The 14,124-nt window shown below is 40.6% G+C and overlaps 1 protein-coding gene and 1 long non-coding RNA gene across 10 annotated transcripts in view; one reads left to right on the top strand and one right to left on the bottom strand.

The window, feature by feature from the left end:
• The window catches only part of LOC105477994 (uncharacterized), a 164,336-nt gene that overhangs the window by 35,475 nt on the left and 114,737 nt on the right, over positions 1–14,124 (bottom strand). The gene's annotated exons all lie outside the window — the stretch shown is intronic.
• The window catches only part of LOC105477993 (uncharacterized), a 63,804-nt gene continuing 61,013 nt past the window's right edge, over positions 11,334–14,124 (top strand). Inside the window, exon 1 of the long non-coding RNA XR_011625952.1 lies at positions 11,334–11,522. This is a non-coding gene — a long non-coding RNA (uncharacterized lncRNA). The remainder of the gene's footprint in view (positions 11,523–14,124) is intronic.

The raw sequence follows: 14,124 nt of genomic DNA on the forward strand, positions 1-14,124 counted from the left end.
GCTGAGCTTCACAACAGGTTCACTGAACTGGATAAATTTATTCAAACGTGTGGAAATGAACCCCATTCTAAGTGCAAGGGTACTGGGAAAACACACAAATTATACCTCAATACCAGTTTAATGGGTCAAACAGTGAACCTGAATACTGAACTTATCTACATCTTAAAATAGTGGGGAAGCCAGTGGTAAAAAAGGAAGTGCCCATTCAAGGGAGTTTCTCCCTGTTTGTAAACAGTGGCAATAAAACAATAAGCGTGGCCATTAGGAGCAAGTTCCCCATGCTCAGAAAACAGAGGTGGTTGCCTTTCAATGACCTTTGAAAATACACAACTTTCATAACCAAACCCAAGAGTGGAACGAAGTGACGAAAGCTCGGCAAACACATCCCAAGTGCAGCCCTTTAATCTTTCCTGAGAACAAGAGGCGCGTTTTCTTGTGTCATGGCTTAGGAGGAATTCAGTATGGAGTGTTCAGAGTTAGAAATACAAATAAGGCCTAAATATGCAGTGAAATTAAACACTCTCTTCAAACCAGTTTTTTCCCTGAGCTTGATCAAAACAGAGATATGTTGATCAGTTAGTATTATTTCTTCATTAATTCATCCTCAAAAGTTTTTTTGAGAGTTCCAGAGAACTTTAGACTTAAGCTTCATAGCACCATATTTAGAACTATTATTCTATTATTAATGTAATATGGATTATGAAAATACAAAGATTGGGAAGAAAAAAAGAAAATGGAGGTAGACAGAAGTCTGAGAGCCAGGTTACGAACAGAGGTGAAAGGAAAGACCCTATTTCCTATACTGTATCTTTGTGGATGAAACTTCAGTTTCCAATTTGACATATTCTCTCTCTCTCTCTCTCTCGTATGTGATCATATATGCTATCAGTGAAAACAGATACTGCTTTTATGCTTTTATAGCATCTTGTAGCAATGATCTACTAATTTTGTCATGAAAAGGAAAAGAATGTTATTTCCAAGGCTGCAAGAATTCCGGTACTGTCCTTGGGGCACCCTATTGACAATGTACACTCCACCCCTTGACTGACAGTAAGTAGGGTGTTGATAACCTAATCCATGCTTTTCTCTTCAGGGTGATGCTGGCATGCCTAGCTCTGGAAGTGGTGAAGCCTGGATTTATACAGCACTCTCGGCAAGTGTCACATACACCAATAAAAAGAGAGTTCTTCAGGAAATGAGGTGTGACGCAGGCCAGCTTCGCCAAGACTCTCGGACCAAGAAATAAGGATTTAAATATGAAATACTAAAATTTAACACATGACTGAAACAAAATAAATGGTGTACTACTGAAAGCATTTGAGGTAATTAATCAATGCTGTGTTTGTACATATCATTAAATATATTATGCTCAGTTTAGATTTGATTTCTATGCTCCTTTTATAAAGAGTTAAAAGAAAATACATTTGAATTCACGCTGATACCGAAAACATGCTCCTAGCTTCTAGTTTTTTGGATTTCAAATCATTTCCATTAACAAACAGCTATTTGCCCTCTAATAAAATATGTCATTATGCTTTATTCACATTGCACAAAAGAATCACTGAAAAATCGCCCCGATGATGGCCAATAATTACACATTTTGCTCCTGTGCTAGCGATGAAGAAATCTGTTCATTGGAGAAAGCAGGTGCTAGGGCGTCAAGCTAATAGTCAATGTGTGCCACGGTAATTAGCCACTGCGATCGCTAAAATTAACAATTAGCTAACATGCAATTCTCTTTTTTGCAGGCTGCAGTTTACTTTGTAGAATCCTTGCATGTTCTTAGTAATTATTCTGACAGCTTATTATTTTTATTTTTTCTGGTTTGAACACAGCTTTAACATTTGCATCGGGCGACCCAAATGTTCAACAGGCAGAAGTGAAACAACTGCTTGACTAGGCATTTTTGTGAGGCACACATTTGGTTGTTTTCTGAACTTTTCATTGTTGGGGAGGGAGTGGTAGGGGCGAGATCTGTGATTCTCTCACAGCTATTGTCTTCTTCCCTAGGGCCTTCCTCCCCGGCCGGCACACTCAGCCATCCTGAAGCTTTTAGAAGAAAAACTGCCCAGTCAGCGGCAATTTAGACTCTAGGGAACAACTCCAGGGATGAAGTGCCACAGTCAAGCTGGTCAAAACATCTTCCTTTCATTCTTCTTCCCTGGAGTGTGTCTTTGGTTAATGCATTCACTGCCCCCGCACCCGCCCTTACTGAGAAAATGTAGCATCCTGTGTGGCTTGTTCTCGTCAGGGGTGTATGCTGAGATAATACTGCTAGAGCCTTTTAATGGATAGAATAAGGAAGGCCTCAGCCTACATGCCGAAGGAAAAAAATTAAAGGCAAAGGAATCATTTGTTTCCAGAAATCCTCTGGGAGACAGAAATGTGTTTAAGGCACTCACAGCATTCAAGTAAGATAAATTGTGGCAAAAAAATTTAACAAACTGTAATTCCAAACTATCGTGGCCAAAAAATTACTACAGATTTAGTGGCATAAACAATACACATTTAAGAGCTTACAGTTCTGGAGGTCAGAAGGCCAAAACAGGTCTCACTAGGCTGAAATCCAGATGTTGCCAGGGCTGCGTTCCTTCTTAAGGCTCTGGGACTGAATCTGTTTCCTTACTGTTTCCTCACTCCTTGGCTCAAAGGAGTCAAACACCACTGCATCTTCAAAGCCAGCAACATTGCATCTCTCTCACTATTCTGCAGCCAAGCCTCCCTCTGACCACAGCTGGGAAAATTCTCCAATTTTAAGGACCTTTGTGATTACATTGGGCCCACCTGGGTAGTCCAAGCTCATCCCCTCCTCTCAAGGTCCTTAATTTAATCATGTCTGCAAAGTCTCTTTTCTCATGTAATGTAATGTAACAGGTTCCAGGGATTAGGACACGGATGTTTTTGGAGGACCATTATTCGGCCTGTCACACAAACCAATGAAAATATACATAGAGTAAGTTTGTGCTTTTCTACCCTAGGGAGTCAGTGCACATTTAATGTCAGGGATTGAATTACTTGGAAGTGGTGGGGTGAGGGTGGGATAATGGATTTCCATGGTTTCCATAGACAATAAACTCTTTCTGGCCTTCCTGTGCCAGGTCCCCCAACTGAAGATGGAGCCAGTGCAGGTCGTGTTTTGTCCTACCGCTCCCAGGCTCCTGAGTTTGGAGGGCCTTCTCACCCTCTTCTTGGAAGTGGCACTTTTCAGAGTGCAGGCTTGGCCTGGCTAAGAGCTATCATCATGTGTTCTGTGCTTTATTACAGTGTTGGGCTGCAGCACTCTGGCGTACTTACTGTGAGAATGAGTGATACAGGCTGCTGCCCACAGAAACCCTGAACAACAAAAGGAACTCTGCCCGTTGCAGTCCTAACTACTAAAATGTAGCGACAGAGAGGTACAGCTGCATTCCTGAGAAGTGCTGCCACCTTGTCCAGGTGTGAGTTGATTTTCAGGGCTCAACACAGCTTTGACAGATGTTTCTCAGCAAGGCCCAGAGAATCTGGACCTTGGGACCTGCTGCAGGCTGCGGAGACTCAGGAGGGACCGGCTTAGCAGGAGAGGTCAGTTTGAAGTGAGCTGTGGAAGAGGCTGGAGCCAGCCTTGTGGTGAGAAAGCACAGCAACACATTCTGTTTGTTTAAGTGGGAGGAAACTGGAATGAGTAGGATCTGCCCAGAAGAGGTAGGCAGGCATCCTGAGAGCTAATCACTACTGAGTTTCAATAAGGTGAGACCACACTGCCTAAGATGGTCCTTGTTAAATGGCAAAAAGACATGGGGTATGGAGGTGTGCCTTGTTTTAAGAAAACCTACTCTTCGAAATAGAAATGTATTGGATACTTTGATTTATAAAATAATTCACCACACAGGTTGTTGAAGCTGGGGGTGATGGCTCACACCTGTAATCCCAGCTACTCAGGAGGCTGAGACAGAAGGATCACTTGAGCTTGAGCATGAGCTCGAGACCAGCCTGGGTGATATAGTGAGATGCTGCTTCAAAAAAAATAAAATAACATAAATAGGTTGTAGATACAGTGAGCTTCTCTTATATGTGTAACACAGAATTCCATACACATACAAAAAATGTATTGTCCACTCCCAAAAACACATCTGTTGCATAAAGTGAGCTATCCATATATCCATATAAGCTAAGGTTCCTGAAAAACAGTGGGCCAAGAGAACTTTTGGGAAGGATGGAACCAAAGATTCAAAATGTTTTGCTAAACTCTCAAGGTGTGTGTTGCAGCTCAAGAGGCTGACCAAGGTGTGGGAGGAAAGTTTGGGAGAGGCTACACCCCTCCAGTGGTGAAGCAAGGTATTAGAATGATGGCACTAAAGCAGGGCAGCATGTCTAAGGAAACATGTATTCCAGTTTGAAGGTACCTTACCAGAGGATTTTCATTATCTCACATAAGAACAACTGTGGCTTATGTAGAAGAGCTACAGTGGCTTATAGCATGCAGACAGCCTTTTTCATTCTCCAAGAACTAGCAGTGTTTCTTCACTGGTGACATCTTACCAATATTCCAAGTCATTATTATTATTATTATTTTTAATTTATAGATAGAAATGCCAAGACAGTGGTTTAGAAAATACTTTGGGTTCCCAGATGCTTGGAAGAGTTGGGAAGAGAACCTAGAATTCTCAACTTGTATTCTCATACTGGTCTCTTTGGGCTTCATGTTCACAATATGGGGGTGGAGGAGGTGAAGAAGTTCAGGGTATATGGGCATGTAAGGTGGGGGAGTGGCAGCGGAGAGGGAGAGGATAGTATTTAGGAAACAATGAACCATGCATGCTTTTTCCAAAGCAAGGGGCCATGCAACCCCAGGTCTTGGGGGGTTACAGAAGATTCTTAAAGACAAGCTTCAATGGATACAAATGATTAACCATCCACTAAATGCCACCTTGTGGTCAGGGATGGCTGAGGAGAGAAACTACCAAGTCACTATAACTTGTACACCATAAATATACAATCTGTATTTGTCAAGTAACAAAATAAATAAGTAAAGTAAGAAAATAAAACAGAGGATTCCATTCGGAAAGAAAACAAAAAGTCACCATGAAGAACATGGAAGGACAAGGGGCTAAGTAGCCAGAGAAGGGACCACTCTCCCCACTCTAGATAGTTTTTGTGAGCGCAGTAATAAAAGTCAAGTTTATTCATCCTCAAATAACTTAACTTGCCTACTTGTCAAGTTCAGCACAGGACATAGGCACAATCCCTAAAGTTCTCCACCATAGAAAACTTTGTACCCAGCCTACAGCAGTTTGTTGGGGGACACCATGCTTCCTAGGTATGCACCCAGAACCACTCCCACCTGTGCCCCTGCCCCCACGCTGTTCTGCCATCCTCCTTTAGCCCTGTTATCTCACCCCTCTGCACCAGGAGCTAGTTCACTACGTGGGGACACGGAATGGAACTGGGTAGGCCACTTGAGGGAAAGATGCAGTATAAATGTGTTATAGATCGATTGTGGGTCAAGAGTACCCAGCTCAGGGTGAAATAGCAAATGGAAAGAAGAGGCCAGGTGCAGTGGCTCACAACTATAATCCCAGCACTTTGGAAGGCCGAGGCAGGAGAATAGCTTGAGGCCAGGGGTTTTAGACCAGCTTGGGCAACAAAGTGAGGCCCTGTCTTTACAAAAAATACAAACATTAGCCAGGCATTGTTGTATGTGCCAGTAGTCCCAGCTACTCAGAAGGCCGAGGAAGGAGGATCGCTTTGAGCCCAGGAGGTTGAGGCTGCAGTGTGCTATGATGGCGCCACTGCACTTCAGCCTGCATGACAGAGCAAGACCCTGTCTCAAAACGAAATGGAAAAAAAAAAAAGGAAAAAAGGAGAATATGAAGGAGGGGTGTGTGTGTGTGTGTGTGTGTGTGTGTATTAGGGACTCTCAGAAATGCTTGTTCTCTTGATTCTTTTTCGTCCAATGTCAATCTTGGTTTTTATGGGAGCTTAGTTTTCTCAACTTCCACTTCAGACACAGATTGACATGGCTGCATTTGCTCCTTGGTTTAAGCCAGAACGACAGATAATGTTTTGTCTATGTACATCACTTTTAACCAAGGCACTCTGCCACTTTCCCCTCTTCCTCCCAATTACTACTGTCAGAACAAGATATCCAGCACTATGCCATATCCTCAGGCAGGTTCTCCACATCTTGAGGTTACCTGGGGTGAATCAGGGCCAATGAGGTCACTGGGTTCCTACCTGCCCCATGGTTTGTTGCTCTGTGACTGATGGGCTTCCAGTACCTAGACTGTCCAAATAGTGTTCAAGAATTCTGGAGATTAATGAGGAAAATAATATAAATGTATTTATTACCACTGAACTGTACACTTAAAAATGTTAAAGATGGTAAATTTTATATGTGTATTTTACTTCAATAAAAATAAATAGGCCAGATGTGGTGGCTCACGCTTGTAATTCCAGCACTTTGGGAGGCCGAGGTGGGTGGTTCACCTGAAGTCAGGAGTTTGAGACCAGCCTGGCCAACATGGTGAAACCCCGTCTCTACTAAAAATATAAAAATTAGCCGCGCATGGTGGTGCGCACCTGTAGTCCCAGCTACTTGGGATGTGGAGGCAGGAGAATTGCTTGAACCCGGGAGGTGGAGGCTGCAGTGAGCCGAGCTTGCACCACTGCACTCCAGCCTGGGTGACAGAGTAAGACTCTGTCTCAATAAATTAAATAAAAATAAATAAATAAATAAAATTAAAAAAAATAACCTGGGTTCAAATGAGGACATATTCACTTCATAATAAAGTCATATTGGAAGGGACATCACTACAAAATTTGACCACTGTGGAAACAGGAAGTATTATTACATTATATCAGGAAAAGAAAATTAGAAATTGGCATTAGAAATTTCTAATTGGCCTTAGAAATTTAGTCCTGGATGCACTAACTCCCTATGTCCTCATTCAAGTACAACACATGCAGTGTTGATCAAAGGTGATCTCATTTCATTTTTGCAATAGCACATCGAGAAGCTCAGAATTCTGTCACATACAAAAATCCTGTTGATTTTATATCTCATTTTAAAAACTTTTAGGTAGTTGGGGTATTTTATTGAGATTCTAAATCTAGAAATCTAATTTTAAATCTTACCATTAAATATCTCCATACTAGTGTTTTGGATGATTTAATGAGTGGCACCATTTAGAGGACACAAGGTTCTAATCTGAATTTATGAACTGTAAAGAAAGTGCCAGTATGCTGACTAACTAATGAGCTTTTTAATGATGAGAAATAGATAAAGCTTTAAAATGCAGAATGCTTATCAAGGACCTCAGACAATAGCAAAGTGGAGCAATTTAGAAGTACTTACCAGTGCAACTGCTGTGACAGCGAGAAGTGAACTATTTTCTTTCATTTTAAAGCACTGCTTTTCATATGTGGGAGTAATTTCTATATTTTCTTAACTGAAATTAAATGCCCTGGCATAATCCTCTTTTCAATAGGGTTCAAAATATAAATAACCTATTGATACCACTTGTAATAAAGCAAGAAAAAATGTCTCTACAAAGGGGGGAAATGTCTGAATATCAAATGGGATGATGGGATCCAGGGTTTAGATAAGGTCAGATGGTTGGAACTTCACTCAGGGGAGCTTCTCCTTGGAGCAGCTTTAAACACAGGCATGCTCCCTGTGGGAGATGGCAGGGCTCTGGCTGGGCTGACCGCACATCACATCCAAGATGCGAACACCTATAAAACACCTAAGATGACCCCACATCATCTTAGGTGTTTTATAGGAAGTCTGGACTTCCAAAGAGAAGACCTGAAGTGTGCCTTTACTCCTGTGCTCTGGGGCATAAAAAGAAATAATAAAATAACACTTTCCCTTGCTATAAGGGGATCTTTATTTTGGGGCCTCTAGAACCTGTTGTTCCAGATATCTCTATGATGCAGCACTGGCAAGGAAGAGATGCCCACAGATCCACCACCAGCTACTGAGATCTAAGACTGCCCTCCTCATTTTTAAACTCTTAAGTTTTAAAGTTCACAAGACCCAGAGGTAAATGAAAAGCTGGGATATGTTGGCACGATGTAGCTTTGCTTTGTTGTGGTTGTTGCTAATAAGGAACTAGACTGAGCTTGTCTCTTCCTTCCCAGGAAGTGAGCTTTCCAGCTGATTAATTGAATTGCCCTCCCTTGGACAATGGAAAGGCCCCCAGAGAACAGGGCTTTCAGAGTTTTTGACATGTGGTACAAGCCTATTGGGCCCTGTCAGTTTCCATCCTCTATATTAAACAGGAGAGGTGGCAATAGAAGGAGTAGGTTAATAAATCCTCAGGCATTAATTGCTACAGAGGCAGCAAGATACTGTGTGTCAGCCCTGGATTTGAATCACAGCTCTGCAACTTCCCGGCTGGGCAACTTCTGGCAAATTGCTTAATGTCTCTGAGCCTTGGTTCCTTTATCTCTGAGAGGATTAAACAGAAACCCAGGCAACATCGGTTTCCATTTCAAAAGAATCCGGGCAGAGTGGTGGTCATGAGACAGGAAGTTAGTGAATAAGGTGCTGCCAGAAGCTGGCTTTCCCTGGGTTTTTGGTCAGGACACTTTTCTATGCTTGTTTCTAGCTATCCTCCGTCCTGCTTTTTGACGAACCTTATTCTTCCTTCTCACCCTTTAACTCCCTCTCCTCTGTTTATTCCTTCAATTCTCAAAGTCCTCTTTAATTTTTAACCAAATCATCTTTCTTTTTACTTGCACAGTTTTTACTTGCTACTTCTGAATTTAGTTCAAATTATTTGACTGATAAAAATTCTCTCATGTCACTTAATTGTAATCTCTGCTTGGGATTTACTTGCCACATATAATATGTTGATTTAGGATTTCCAGATAAAATACAGAACAGCCAGTTAAATCTGAATTTCAGATAAACAAGAAATTTTTTTTAGTATAAGTATGTTCCATGCAATATTTGTATTTTTATCTACTAAATCTGGCAACTCTCGTTAACTAAAGTGAACTAAGTTCTCCTTGATAATCTCTATATCACTTTCACATTTTATTAATCTCTGCAAAGATTTTATTCATTGAATTGTAGGTGTTCTTGTAAACTTGCAGGAGTCTTGTAATCAGGTGCCTATAATGCAAAGAAGCACAATTTATTGCTTGTTCTGTTTTGCTTTTGCCAGTCTCTCCTCTCTTCATGTATCATGGTGCATGTGCTTGACTTACATAGACATGAGTTTTATAGATGGGGGGACAAGGAGAGGAGCAAAAGCCTGGGAAGATTTGGTAAAAATCTCTGCTCCATGAAAGTCAGGACAATCATAATGTGGGATGGGGTAAGGTCTAGGGCATCATCAATTGGGCACCTCCAATGCCCATTTCTCTTGGGTTTCTTCTCCCTACAGCTCTGATGACAGTCACCTAATGGAGCACTGGAAGAGGCTAGTACTGCAGGAGGCAGAATCCTGTGGGTTTGTAGACAGAACTTAGGGGGCCCATAAATTTAGATGGAAAAAATTCTATTTATTTTCATAACTTTTTTCAATTATGGATATGGGCAACGAAAACAATCATTATCAGTACCTGTGACTATGTCACCAAGAGAAATCACAGATTTTAAAAATAACACGTAAAGTCATTACAGATATTAACATTTAATTACTCACTCATTCTAACTTCAAAATTCTGGGAGCTGCTACATCCATAGATCTTGTTATTTAAAGCAATAAATTCATTAATAACAAATAACAATAAAGAACTTGCTGAATATAAATTTGTTTTAAAAATATTTTAATAAGTTTATTTCAATACAGTTGGTTTTCTTTGTAATTCTGGGTATTTTGTTTTATGCATTTAAAAATATTATTCTGAGAAGGGGTCCACAGGCTTCACCAGATTGCCAAAGGATTCCACGGCACACACACACAAAGTGAAGAACTTGCACGAGAGAAAGACCTGAGCTCACGTATACATAATTTACTTTCCTATCTCTAAGGCAAAATGGGCATAACTATCCTCATTTTCTCTTTTCAATGCACACTTCAAACTGCAGGCTGCCCTGTCATGACTTCCAAGGAATCTTGAATATCTTCTTAACCTAAATTTTACTTGCTTTGAGTATTTTTTTTTTTTTTTTTGAGACAGTCTCCCTTTGTCACCTAGGCTAGAGTGCAGTGGGGCGATCTCGGCTCAATGCAACCTTCACCTCCCTTGTTCAAGTGATTCTCCTGCCTCAGTCTCCCGGGTAAGCTGGGATTACAGGTGTGCACCACTATGCCCAGCTAATTTTTGTATTTTTAGTAGAGATGGGGTTTTGCCATGTTGGCCAGGCTGGTCTTGAACTCCTGACCTCAGGTGATACTCTCACCTCAGCCTCCCAAAGTGCTGGAATTACAGGTGTGAACCACTGTCCCAGGCCTGATTTATTTTTTTGGAGTGGATTTCTAGAGAAGTACCAAGGCTTCGGGAAGACCCACAGGAGTAAAACTCGTAAAAGAAAAGTAATTAAGACCAGAGTCCAAGTTAACTTTCACTGATTGGCTCCATTTTGAAACCCTTGGCAATCAGTATCATTATAAAATCCAATTCAGGTTGAGCATCCTTAATCTGAAAATCCAAAACCCAAAATGCTCCAAAATTTAAAACTTTTTGAACACTCACATGATGCCACAAGTGGAAAAGTCTTAACACTTTAAAAAGGCTTAATAGCACTTAACACAAACTTTGTTTTATGCACAAAATTAATATTGTATTGTCTAAAATTACCTTCAGGCTATGTGTAAAAGGTGTATATGAAACGTAAATAAATTTTATGTTGAGACCTAAGTCTCATCCCAGGAGACCTTGTTATGTATATGCAAATCCAAAAATATCCAAAACATGTCTAGTCCCAAGGATATTCAACCTGTATAGTACAAAAGCTATATTAAAGAAAGATATTAAATCTATAATACCTTGGGTAGTATGTTTATATCAAAAGTGTGTTTATTTGATCAATTTAAATGTAATCCCTGGGTGTTAGCTACTTTGCAATTTATCAGGAAAAGGCTCCTCTCTATAACCAAGTCAGATTTGAAGCACAGGAAAAGATGGGCTCAGGCTTAGGAAGGAGGTAACTGAAGCAGAGAGAGGGAATCTTTTACTGCCCACACCCCTTTGTTATTTGTGAGCTTCCAAGGGCTCTGGGAAGGTCGTGGGGAAGCAAGGGGCCTAGAGATGGGGGACTTCATGCTGGAAAATGGGCTGCTTGCTGGGTGGGAAGTGGGGGTGCCTGATCCTGGCATGGGAGGTCGGGGGTGAGGGGACTTGAATGAATGCCTGGGGGTTGGACTGGGAGAATAAAGCCATGAAGGGACTGTTCTCATTAAAGAATCCATTTCCCATTTTCAGCAGTTTGCTACATTAACAAGCTGAGCCGTGAAAGGATTAGATCCGCTAAGTGAGTGCCTGTTCTGTGCACCATTGCAAAACACATTTCAGAAAGCAGTGGATTCGTCTTAAATGAGTATCTGCTGGAGGAGCAAAGCCCTAGGAAAACAAAGGGGCACGCCAGGGTAAGCTAATAATTCCTGCTGTGCTTTGAGGGCAATGAAATGACTGCAACCCTGAGAACTTTTTCTCCCTCCCCTGCAGTTGGTATAAACATAAGAGCCATTTTGATGATCATATCGACACCTCAGCAACAAGTGCTTCCCAGGTGCCAACAAAATGTCACTTTCCAAAGGGTTAAATGAACCAAAAGGCCTCACCCTCAAATATTCTTTTTCCGCACCCAATTAGTATGCATACCTATTAAACAAAACAATGGGCATAGATTCATATCCTGTCTACAAATAATCGAATGATACAAGAACAAATCTACCACCAGCTGCTTTGTCCCATGCTATGCTTTGACTGGGAGGGGAAAGCCAAGTTTTGAGCTGGGTCTAGCCTGACTCAGGCCTTAACTTGTGAGTCCTGCTATTCTAACCCTTTCTCTTGATCTGCTTTTCAGCCTGTCTCGGAGCACACAGCTCAGAGCAGCAGGGAAGTTGCTTAGCAAAGGGCCACCCACTTGCCTATTATTTCTTCCTCGCCTGTGACATGACACAAGAACAAAGTAGACATTAACCGCTACATTAAACCCAGAAAGAAAGTAATCAGTAACCTGTTATTCCCTTAATAAAGGGAAACACATGCAGTGTGAAATCCAGAAGACTAATCAATAGCCGCAGACAATGCAATGTGCCAAACAAATTGCAAATCAATTAGAATCCTTGTTTTCTTTGAAATGGTTCACTATATCTAAAGCAATTACTCCTTCATTAGACCTAATTTAACAGCATGACTGCCCTGGCTACAACTGGCAGCGTCTGGCTATCAAATGGAAGAATGGCAGCTTATTTCTGTCTGTCTGTGAGTCTAGCACTAATCAAGAAAAAAAAAAAATGAATTCCTTTATATGAGAGAAACTTTTAATGAATGGGTGGATATTTGTTTTAATCAAAATATCAGTACCAGAATGAGAGTTTCCTGCTCTCCCCAGGGAAGTTAAAAGAGAAAAGAACTAAAGAATTTTTGAATAAAAATCTGTACTTTAAAAATGTAGGTCCTTCCAGCTCTTCAAATCTAACACAACACTTGGTACTAGTTTTTGGACTTTTGAAAAGAGAATCCTGGTTCTTATTGAATTTGGAATATTCTTGCAAATGATCACTAAAAAAACACTAGTTCACGTATTACTAAAGCTATTTAAAAGTAGTTTTATTGAGCAATGTACAACAAAATCCACTCATTTTGATTGTACATGTAGTAAAGGTATACAATCATGTAGCCACCACCTTAATTGTGATGTGGAATCTTTCTGTCACCTCAGTAAATTCCCGTGTGCCCCTCTGCAGTTGATCCCCTCCCCCCAGCCCTGGCGGCAACCACGGATCTGCTTTCTGTCAGCCCATTGCACTTTTAAGAACAGTTTCCCAGATTCTGGAAGTATAAGACTAGAAAAAATAATTGAAATAAGGTTTTTCTACCAGTTTGAGAAAGGTTTCATTCTTGTTTGAGGCAGTAAGCAAAGAACTGAAGGAAATTACAAAGCTTTCTGAAAGTAGATATGCTTAAAGAAAGAAAACCTTTTCTGGAAGCCAACGTAAATACTTCTGAGTAAACTAAAAATTTTAATAGCCATGACTTCTTTTACTTGCTAAACCTATTTGATATTCCTACTTTCTTCTCTTTGAGAATAGTCACAGCTCTGAAGCTTTTTTTAAAGTTAATTTTTCTGAACTGATTTTTTTCTGACTGTAAAAACAATACATTTTGATTATATGAAATTCAAACATTAAAGAATTACAGAAAGTAGTAAGGAAGGCTCTTATATTTCCATTCCCTCCAGTAATTTTCCAAAGTACACAAAGCTATATGCATAAGGATGTTCTTTACAGCATAGTGAGAATAGAAAAAAAAATGGGAAACACTAGGAGTTTGAGCTTTAAATTAAGTCACACAGGAGCCTGTTTCCCTTCTTCCTTCCTTTGCTTCCCTTAAACAGCTTTTACTGCCTTCCCCTCCCCCTAATCCTCCCTCTTCACCTCACATCAAATGGCTTTTTATTCTCTGTATCCTTTGCCTTTCTTCTTTTTTTCTTTAGAGCTCAGTGAAGAAAAATTCTTGCACTGAGGGTACCCGTATCTTTTGCAGGCCAACCAACCCATTTTCCTTCTTCTCCTCAAAGTAAAATATTCTGCCAAAGCTTTCACATTCTTAACATAAGAATCTGTGTTACCTCATACTGCACCCCATCTTGCCCTCTTTAACCTTTCACAATTAACACTGTCACTCAGTCAAATTATTTTTTGTTTCTATTGGTTAGGCTAACACCCATACTTTACCCTTGTCAATCAATCAATTAATCAACGAGCATTCACTGAAGGCCTGCTTCCCAGTAAAACCTGATTGGCTGGTTTGGGGGGGTTGATTTATTATTCTAATGAAAAATATTTGCAATGATGGAGGGTGGGATAAGGAAGTTATGAAGTTTAATCACTTTCTAAAGTGCCTTAGTTTGCAGTTTAGGTTAAGCAAAAACTGAGGTGAAGGTAAGTAACAAAGAGTGCATCCCTCCTTTAACTCTCTCTTTGCTAACTCAAGAGTGGAAAACAGCATTATCAGGGAGGC

Source organism: Macaca nemestrina, chromosome 7 (genome assembly GCF_043159975.1).
Source record: "Macaca nemestrina isolate mMacNem1 chromosome 7, mMacNem.hap1, whole genome shotgun sequence".
In the NCBI taxonomy this organism is placed as follows: domain Eukaryota; kingdom Metazoa; phylum Chordata; class Mammalia; order Primates; family Cercopithecidae; genus Macaca; species Macaca nemestrina.